The following is an 8,375-nucleotide window of genomic DNA, read 5'->3' on the forward strand; positions in this document are numbered from 1 at the left end:
TTGTATTCGAATATTAAGAACTCTTTTACTGTATACATTTCTTACTATGTTTTTAACAGTCATCATTAACAATAATTAAAATCGTTCTGCGTCTTAATATCTCAACTAAATTAATATCTATCAATAGGGAAACGAACAAATAATTTTCCATACAGACATTTCTATCTGAGGACTGGTTCTCGGGTAATTTGTAAAACGAGGTTGTCGTCGCTCTACTTTTTTTGGCAATGCGACGAAGTGGTAACGTTTCCGCCGATTGTCAAACTCTCTGGCCAAACTTCCGTTCTCCATTTCAGCCGGAAACGATGAAATTACCAAAATCAGTAAAGAAACTACAATACATGTTTCTTCAATTAACGAAACGTCAGTTTCAGTGTACTATTTCGTATACAAAAGAAATTACAAGAAGAACCTAATTACTTAGCCGTGTGTCAAGAATGACATTCTAAGAAGGATACAATAGGCACAAGTATCTACTCGATTAATTTTTACTACTCTCAACCTACCATACGATGTTTATCCTGGAATTATCTAATTTTTATTAAGTCATTACAAGTCATTAAAATACAAATCGTATTTCATAATACCAATCTTATCGCGTGATCATTCGCTTCTGACATTATTAATAGAACGTCTATCAAGAATTATTATCTAAAAAGTTGAAGTTGAAAGTTGAAAAGTTAAACAACGAGAGATACCTTTCTGGATCTTTAAAACAGAAGATAAGATAAACCGTCGACTGCTTCGATTTATCCAAAAAGCAATTTCATCTTCGATCAGCTTCGAGCTTTCACCAAACTCGTATACACGTGTGATTTCAAAGATAAAATAAAAGCAAACATAAATTGGCCCTAGAAAATGTTTCTCCTCGTCTCATCCTCCCAGATACAGCAACTATTAGGTCGTCCGAAAAGTTTCTTTCGTTTTATAAGGAAATAACGAATGCACAACATTTTCCATTTTATATTATTTTATCGAATTACGTACGATCCATTTCGTTCTATCAAACTAAAGATCACAACGTTCGACAGATTAAGTTTCATGTTTGTATAAAGATGCATCGTTGTAAAAGACGTGGCTGTAAAAGAAAGACACTTATCGGACAATCTAATAAATCCAGAAATTCGATTTAACTGAATGAAATGTAGATCCGAGTGGTTTATCTCCGTTTAAAAGCGTAGCTCGCTCTTTTGTTCGACGTATGCAGGAGTTTCGAAAATTCAACATCGGCATCGCGTTCGATGCGTCGTTACGCTACGGGACGCCTGTGAACATGGCAGAAATCTGGGCTACGCACGTGCAAATGTACCGTAATAATAATTGTTTCCTTAATTACAGCCACGGCGTATGATTATGCGTACGGTTCGTTCGTCGCGTTCTTTTTCACAAAGATCGCGCCGCTCCTAGAAAAATTGGTTTCTTCGTAACCGTTTCGGCGACGTACGGATGCGAGCAATGATTCATCGAGATCAGCTAACGTGTCTCTTTGAAATTGCGCGTGAAAGTACGACGGGTTTGCAGCCATGAGATCATCGAGAGGTGAAGCATGGAATCGCGTGGGTGACCATGTGGTTCGCGTTATAATTCTCAGTCTTTTCGTAGTATTTTCTCGTCGATAAACGAATCGAAGTGACGTTGCAAGCGATTCGAGGAATTTGTGTCGGGAGATATGCGACCAAAGTTTGATTAGCATAGGACGATAATCGAAGAAGCGAAAATGTTTATGGATTTATAGGTTTTATGGCGCGAGAATACAGATAGCGCATATAATATGGAAAAATAAGCAAAGTATCGAAACGAAAGTGATCAACTTGTGACGATATTTAAGAAATGAAATCGATCTTTATCTAAGTTCTGTTCCTTTAGCCACGAAATTAATGGAAATATAAATTTACACGAAGATTCGTAGTCTAGTGATTATAATTGGTAGCGTGAATGTGTCAAGTGTGTGCAGGTTTCTTAATTTTTAATTGGACAGTATTAGTTGTAATAAAATGTGCAGATGTTATATTCATGGGAAGCTGTTTCATTTGAAATTCCACTTAATTTCAACTTAGTTAACATCTTCTTTAATTAATAAATAACACCTCCGACTCGTAGTTGGTCATTTGCGAAGTGTAATTGCCACTTGATAAAATAATTACGTGCCCGTCACGCCTTATACAGGCAAGATAATAGCGATCAACGAACAATTTAAGTACACAATATCTATATTCATGACGTACGAGCAAATCGTTGTGTAATTCGTGTAAGATTTGTTTCAAGAATTATTTGAACCGTCGGTGTTAAATTGAAGCAAAGTAACAGTAACGTGCCGGTGATATTAAAACGGCATGAACAATTTCGAGGCAGTGAAAAAATTGTGTGTTGTAGATAGAAAATTCATAGTGCTCTTGAATTACACACACACACACACACACACACATATATATATATAATTTACAAGTTACATTACAATATCGGCCATATAATATAATTAATAATTTCCAATCGTCCGGTATCGTTGCATGTGCATCAATCGTTAAACAAAAAAAAAAAAAAAAAATATTAAATCAAAATTCAGATGGAAACGAGCTGGGATACACATTTGACGCAGTTGAAAGATTGTTAGCGATAAAACGTAAATTACGAGCAGAACGCTGAGATTCGCAAAGTCTCTACTGTTGCGCTGACATCGTTCCCTATCCTGGTATTGAAATCACTCTGAACTCTGAACCATGCGTTCCCTGATATGCCTAACGCTATATGCTATGCTATAAAAATGGATCGAGCGCTTTACTTCAATTCTTTTCCTTTCCTTCTTCTTCTTCTTCTTTCTTCTATTCTCATAACAAAAAAAAAAAAAAAAAATGTCTCCCAAAATTGCGATCTTGTGGTGGAAAAAATGTGCATAGAAACATCGATAGCGATTATTAAAAGACTAACCGATTATTTTACGATCGACTTTAGCCATCACAATCTTCATAGATATCTGCGCTAATTGGTATTCGAGTTACGATTGTTTTGTCTATTTCGCGTCTAGCTATTATAATTTTATTTGTTTTTACAATTCTTCTGGTTCGCGAGTTCTCTGTAGAATGTTCATTATCTTCTTTTACATTCTATTACCGTCGTTTATCGACTTGTTTCTCTCTCATTTCTACCCGTTCCCGTTTTACTTTTAAAATTCCGCCCAGATGATCCGACAGTTTTTCCCCGTTTCTTACGTCCGTATTCTAGTTGATTATTATTTCGTTGCAATTTCATTTATTATACTTATTATCTATCGATAACGAGCATCGAGAAGATTGCAAATGGTTGTAGACGGGCTCATTAACGCTGCAACTAGACGCTTGGAATCCTATCGAGAAAATGGAACGAGTTTCAGTTGTAAAACGATCGACCAGGAGCCATGAATTTAATTGCTGAGCAAATAGCTGCGCACTGGAGAACAATGGGCCGTTCGATGCGAACAGTTACGGGAAATTAGCCCGTTAACATAGCGCATTAACATGTTACAACGTTAAAGTGTTAGCGCTTACAGCGAACGACAGACACTTTGCGCTTCGCTCGAGTTTCCCGGTTTCGATACAAATCGTTTCAAAGCTTTCCTTAATTGAACGCGCGGTTGTGAATTAAGGCGAAACGTTAACACGTCCGAAGTTGTCTTTCCTGACAGCGAAAGAGAGAGAAAGGAAGAAAGTATCGTCGAATTTTAAGTATCTTTTCGTGCCTTGCGTTATGATACAGCGAGTATCTTGATTTTATCGTTGCTTGTGTCAAGACGGAGAACAGGAAGCGATCTTCAACGCGGCTACAGGAAGAAAGTTGTACATTTAAATGGAATAATAAGAAACGGTAGGTTGAAATCGAAGTTGGTAAAAACGTTGAATTTTTGTATTTCAAAGACTATAGAAATAAGGAAACGAGGCGAGCTATCGATCGCACCCTTTCGATATTTAAAAGAGGCGACAAAGAAGATTCTCTTTGCCCGGATTAATCCCAGCCGAGAAAAGATCCGAATTTGTATCTAAGAAATATTCCAACCGATACTATGATGGTTTATGATGGAAATACACGATGGTGGTCGCTGGCAACGTCCAGCGGTGCGTGCGGTTTTAAACGAGCAAAACACTAATACAGAAAAGATGAATAAAATAATCAACAGACAGATAATATTCCTAAAGTTGTCGGGAATAAAATACACAGATCTTAAAATATATTTTTCCATTAGCGTTTTATCTCAGATACTTCGCGCTATACTTTGCCGATCGCGTTTTTCCATCTCCGCTAAACTGCTGATGTCGCTCATCGAAGGCTCCTAAACCCAAGAGATGAGCTTCCCGGTAACCGCGCGAACAGAAACAGCCTTTCCTATGGAACGACCATTGGGTCACAACGAACAATAGGTGGAAAAAAATTGATCGATCGAGAAAGCAGGAACGCGAATACGTTGGAATAGCAGTGAGCGTGCAATTGCACGGCGATTCTGAATATCGACACGAATCTCCGCTTTCGAGGCAGCGGTATTAGCCGCGTGAATGGTGTTACCGGTTAAACGGGAGAATCGTGGGAACGAGAGGCGAATGAAACAGACCTAGAAAGAGGAGGAGGAGCAGCAGCAGCGGGAGAAGGAGCAGCAGGATGAAGAAAGGGAAGAAGGAAAGAGGAAAAAGACAAAGAGGACGTGCAGCAAGGTGAAAGAAATACGGTCGGTAGGGAGAAGGTCTTCTCCGCTACAAGCAACGAGGATATCGCGATCGTGAATAGCAAGGACACGAACAGCGTTCGCGAGTAGCTTCCCAGTGAAAGAAGGGATATCCGAGTCCCCACTATTAAATGGCTCGACTCTGACGCGGTAAGGAGAAGCTACATCGGGGGCGGTAGAATACCACCAGCCTCAGTGCAATTTCGACACTCGTCTCGCAGTCAGTTGTCACAAAAGGGCGATCGTTTTACGATCTTGTCCGACTCTTGCTTCGATTTTACGATCTTTGAAACGTGAGAGAAAGGTATGCACCACCAAAGGATGGTGATAGAGGGCGAAGGCGTTTGATGGACGCGCGAAGAACCGCGGCACGCCGTTCAAGTTGCCGAAGAAACAGATAAAAGATGCGCCAGATCGTTTAAAGAGAAATTGTAGGATTTCGTTGTGGAATAGAAGCGCGTTTTCTTTCACGAAGAATCTACGTTTTCGGATGAAATTGTTGGAGAGACCGGATCGAAGAATGAACGAAGATAGAACTGTTTAGAGAGAAACTCTAAGGCTACGCTTTTGGCGAGCAACTGGAACGCGTGGAAGAAGTTGGAAGGAAGAGTTTGTTTAGAGAGAAATTGAATCGTATCTCGCGAACGACTACGGCTATTTGGCGAGGTACCCAAGAATATCGTAAATGAAGGAACAGTCTAGATAAGAACAGCGAGATTTTTCTCCAAAGGGTTAAATTTCTGCGACACTCCGTGGTGGAACACGGCTGTCCGAAAGAAAGACAAAACGCTGGAAGATGTGGTCGCAGAACATCGGAGAACGATTCTCGACAAGGACAGAAGGGTAAAGTTGCACAACAGGATATTACGAAAGAATTTTTGCATGAAATTTGAAGGGAATAGGATAGAGTCGTATTACGGTCGGAAAAGAAGGAATTGGAAGATGTAAAGATTCGAACGATCGTGATCGTTTAACAAATTGGACAGCACAGAGGAGATCGGTAGCCTAACGTAATTGACTTAAGCACAGGTTCTGGCGTACCGATAAAAGATAATTAACCTACCGATAAAAAATTGAAAGGAGTAACTTGACTTGCAAAAACATCGATAGGAAGAGAAAGTAACTAAAGAACGGCATCTCTAACAAGCTGATTGCTATGAATCTCGACAGATTTCAATTACAAATAAAAGAACCGTTTTGTGTAAGAAACTATTACGATCGAGCGTCGTTATTTTTATTTTGACCATCGAGAAGCTGGCAGAAGCGCCGTATAAAGCGATAAAAATAGAAAGGAATTGTAAACGAAGACTCGTAAAAGTCGGGCTTTTATTAACGCGAAAGGAACAAAGGATTTGACAGCGAAATAGAAACGAACTGCTTGAGTTTGCATCAGTTTCGTGGAAAAGATCGAGAAGCAGCGGACGGTGAAGGAAGTGACCTGGTCAGAGGATTCTTCTTCAACGACGAACTTCCACAAATTGAACGTTTCCTGTGATTTTACTGGAGCACGAACGACCGTGTCCACGAACATGCAAGACCTCTTTGATGGCACGCAATGACACAAAACGCGTATTTATTTCTTCGTCGATTAGCGTGTCTACCTAGAAACGCGTCGTGCCGGAAGCCCATTGCAGAATCATCAACGTCTCTTCGATTCGAACATATCTCGGTCACAGAATCAATCTGTCATACATAATTGAACGAAACAAGGAGCATATTGCCGCTTTTTCAATATTCCTTTGATTTCTTTCCTTTGACACGATTCCGAGATCATTTACCGACGATGATAATAGGAAAGACGATAGGAATAGAACGCGACGAAGGATCGAGGATTTATCAGACACGTGACACGCACGCTGGAAAATGATCAAAGAGGAAGGACATTGTTATTTCTGCGATGTTTCTCTGCTTTCTTACATCTGCAGCATTCTAAGGTCGTGATACTTTTCCAGGGAAATTATTAGAAAATCTGATCTTTCCAGATCGAGCAGACGCGTTCGAAAGATCGACGATCTGTCGCAAACTATCCAACGACTCGTTACGAAGAGAAAAAGAATGTCACAATTCTAAGATCGCATCTCCAGGGAAATAATCGATAAATATAATTCCTCGATCCGAAACAGAACACGATCGAAGGATCAACGATCCATCATACGCGATCGACCGAGAGGCGAAAGGAAAGAGAAGAGAAACGCTACTACCTTCGTAATGTTTCCTTGATTTCTTGCATCCAACACGACTTCAAGATCGCTCCGCGACAAAAATAATTAAAAAACATAATTCCACGCAACTTTCCTAGGCGTTAGCCTTGGAGCAGCAACGATCGAATCGATAAGACCAGATCGTATAATCGTGGATGGCGAGAGACTTGAAAGGACAGCCGCCGGAAGCGAAGAGGAAAAACGACGAATGGTCGGAGATGAGTAAAAACGACACCGGAGGAGTCGGTCGAATCAGAGAAAGCAGCAAGAAACGATTCGAAGCGCAAAAAGGGATGAAACGTTTCGGGGCTTATGAGGCGTGAAACCAAGATCGCGAATCTCTTCAGCAAGTGGTTGGTTTACGGACGAGCGGACGAGTACATAGGGAGGAGACCCGTACGTTATGAGGCGAGGATGATCGTCGAGCAAGTCGACAAGTTGGGAACGAAGCGAGTGTTATAGTTGGACAGGCGAAGAAGAAACAGCAACTGCAAGTTGAAGCTTTAATTATTATTATTCTCTTTGTCTCGAAGAGCGTATTTGAATGGCAACGATGAGAAATTTAAAGAACTTTCCGAGGAATTGAAGATTTCGTTCTTTGGAAAGAAGAGACTGTTCTTCCTGGAAAGAAGAAAACAGGAGAAGAGATAATTAGCTGCAGGGAAACCATACGAGTCTGACACGGTATTCACATCTCCAAGAAGAAACTCTGATAGGTGAGTAACAAAAATTGGATATTATTTGTCTGTGAAAAATAATCAAACTCCGATGCTTCTCCGTTTACTCTTTTTACTCGATAGAGCGATTGATTCAATAAGATAAACGTTATTAGTCGTACGAGATCTTTAAACGAAAAATAAATCGGGATAGCGACTGAAATACAAAGTTTTAAACGTTTTTCAGAACACGATAATATTCGGCGATAAATTTAATTAACAAAATGACGAGGATTCCTAATCGCGTGAGACAGCAATTTCGCAATGAAGCTACAGAGAAATAGGTATATCAAGTATTTTTAGAAACATAGCGAATATTAGGTGAAAATTATTTGTCCTACATGACGAGGATTTAAAAATGTGTAATCGGGATAACGACACAAGTGGGAAGAAACGTCGTGCGTTTTTCCAAACGTGTTCCCGTTTTACTGAATTCTAATCAAATCTGTTAGACACGACGAAAGGAGAGAGAAAACATCGGCATACCAGAGCACTCGTGATTTGCACGCGTTATCCGGCGCACAGCACGAATCAACCTCTGAAATACGCGTTCACGCCGGCTACTAGACTCTACGACTAAAAGAGCAACGTCGATATCGTAGATTCTATAGCGTAGAATGTAGGTAGACAAGCCACCTAGTTTTATTGGATGCAAAACGATAAATTATCCAGTAGAAAGTCCGTGACGTGCAATAAGCTGTGAATATGTCTTATCTCTCGATAGAAAAGGAAAGCCAGTAATCTGCATACAAATCGAAACCCTAAACGAAT

Source organism: Bombus flavifrons, chromosome 9 (genome assembly GCF_040668555.2).
Source record: "Bombus flavifrons isolate JBK064 chromosome 9, iyBomFlav1_principal, whole genome shotgun sequence".
NCBI lineage: Eukaryota > Metazoa > Arthropoda > Insecta > Hymenoptera > Apidae > Bombus > Bombus flavifrons.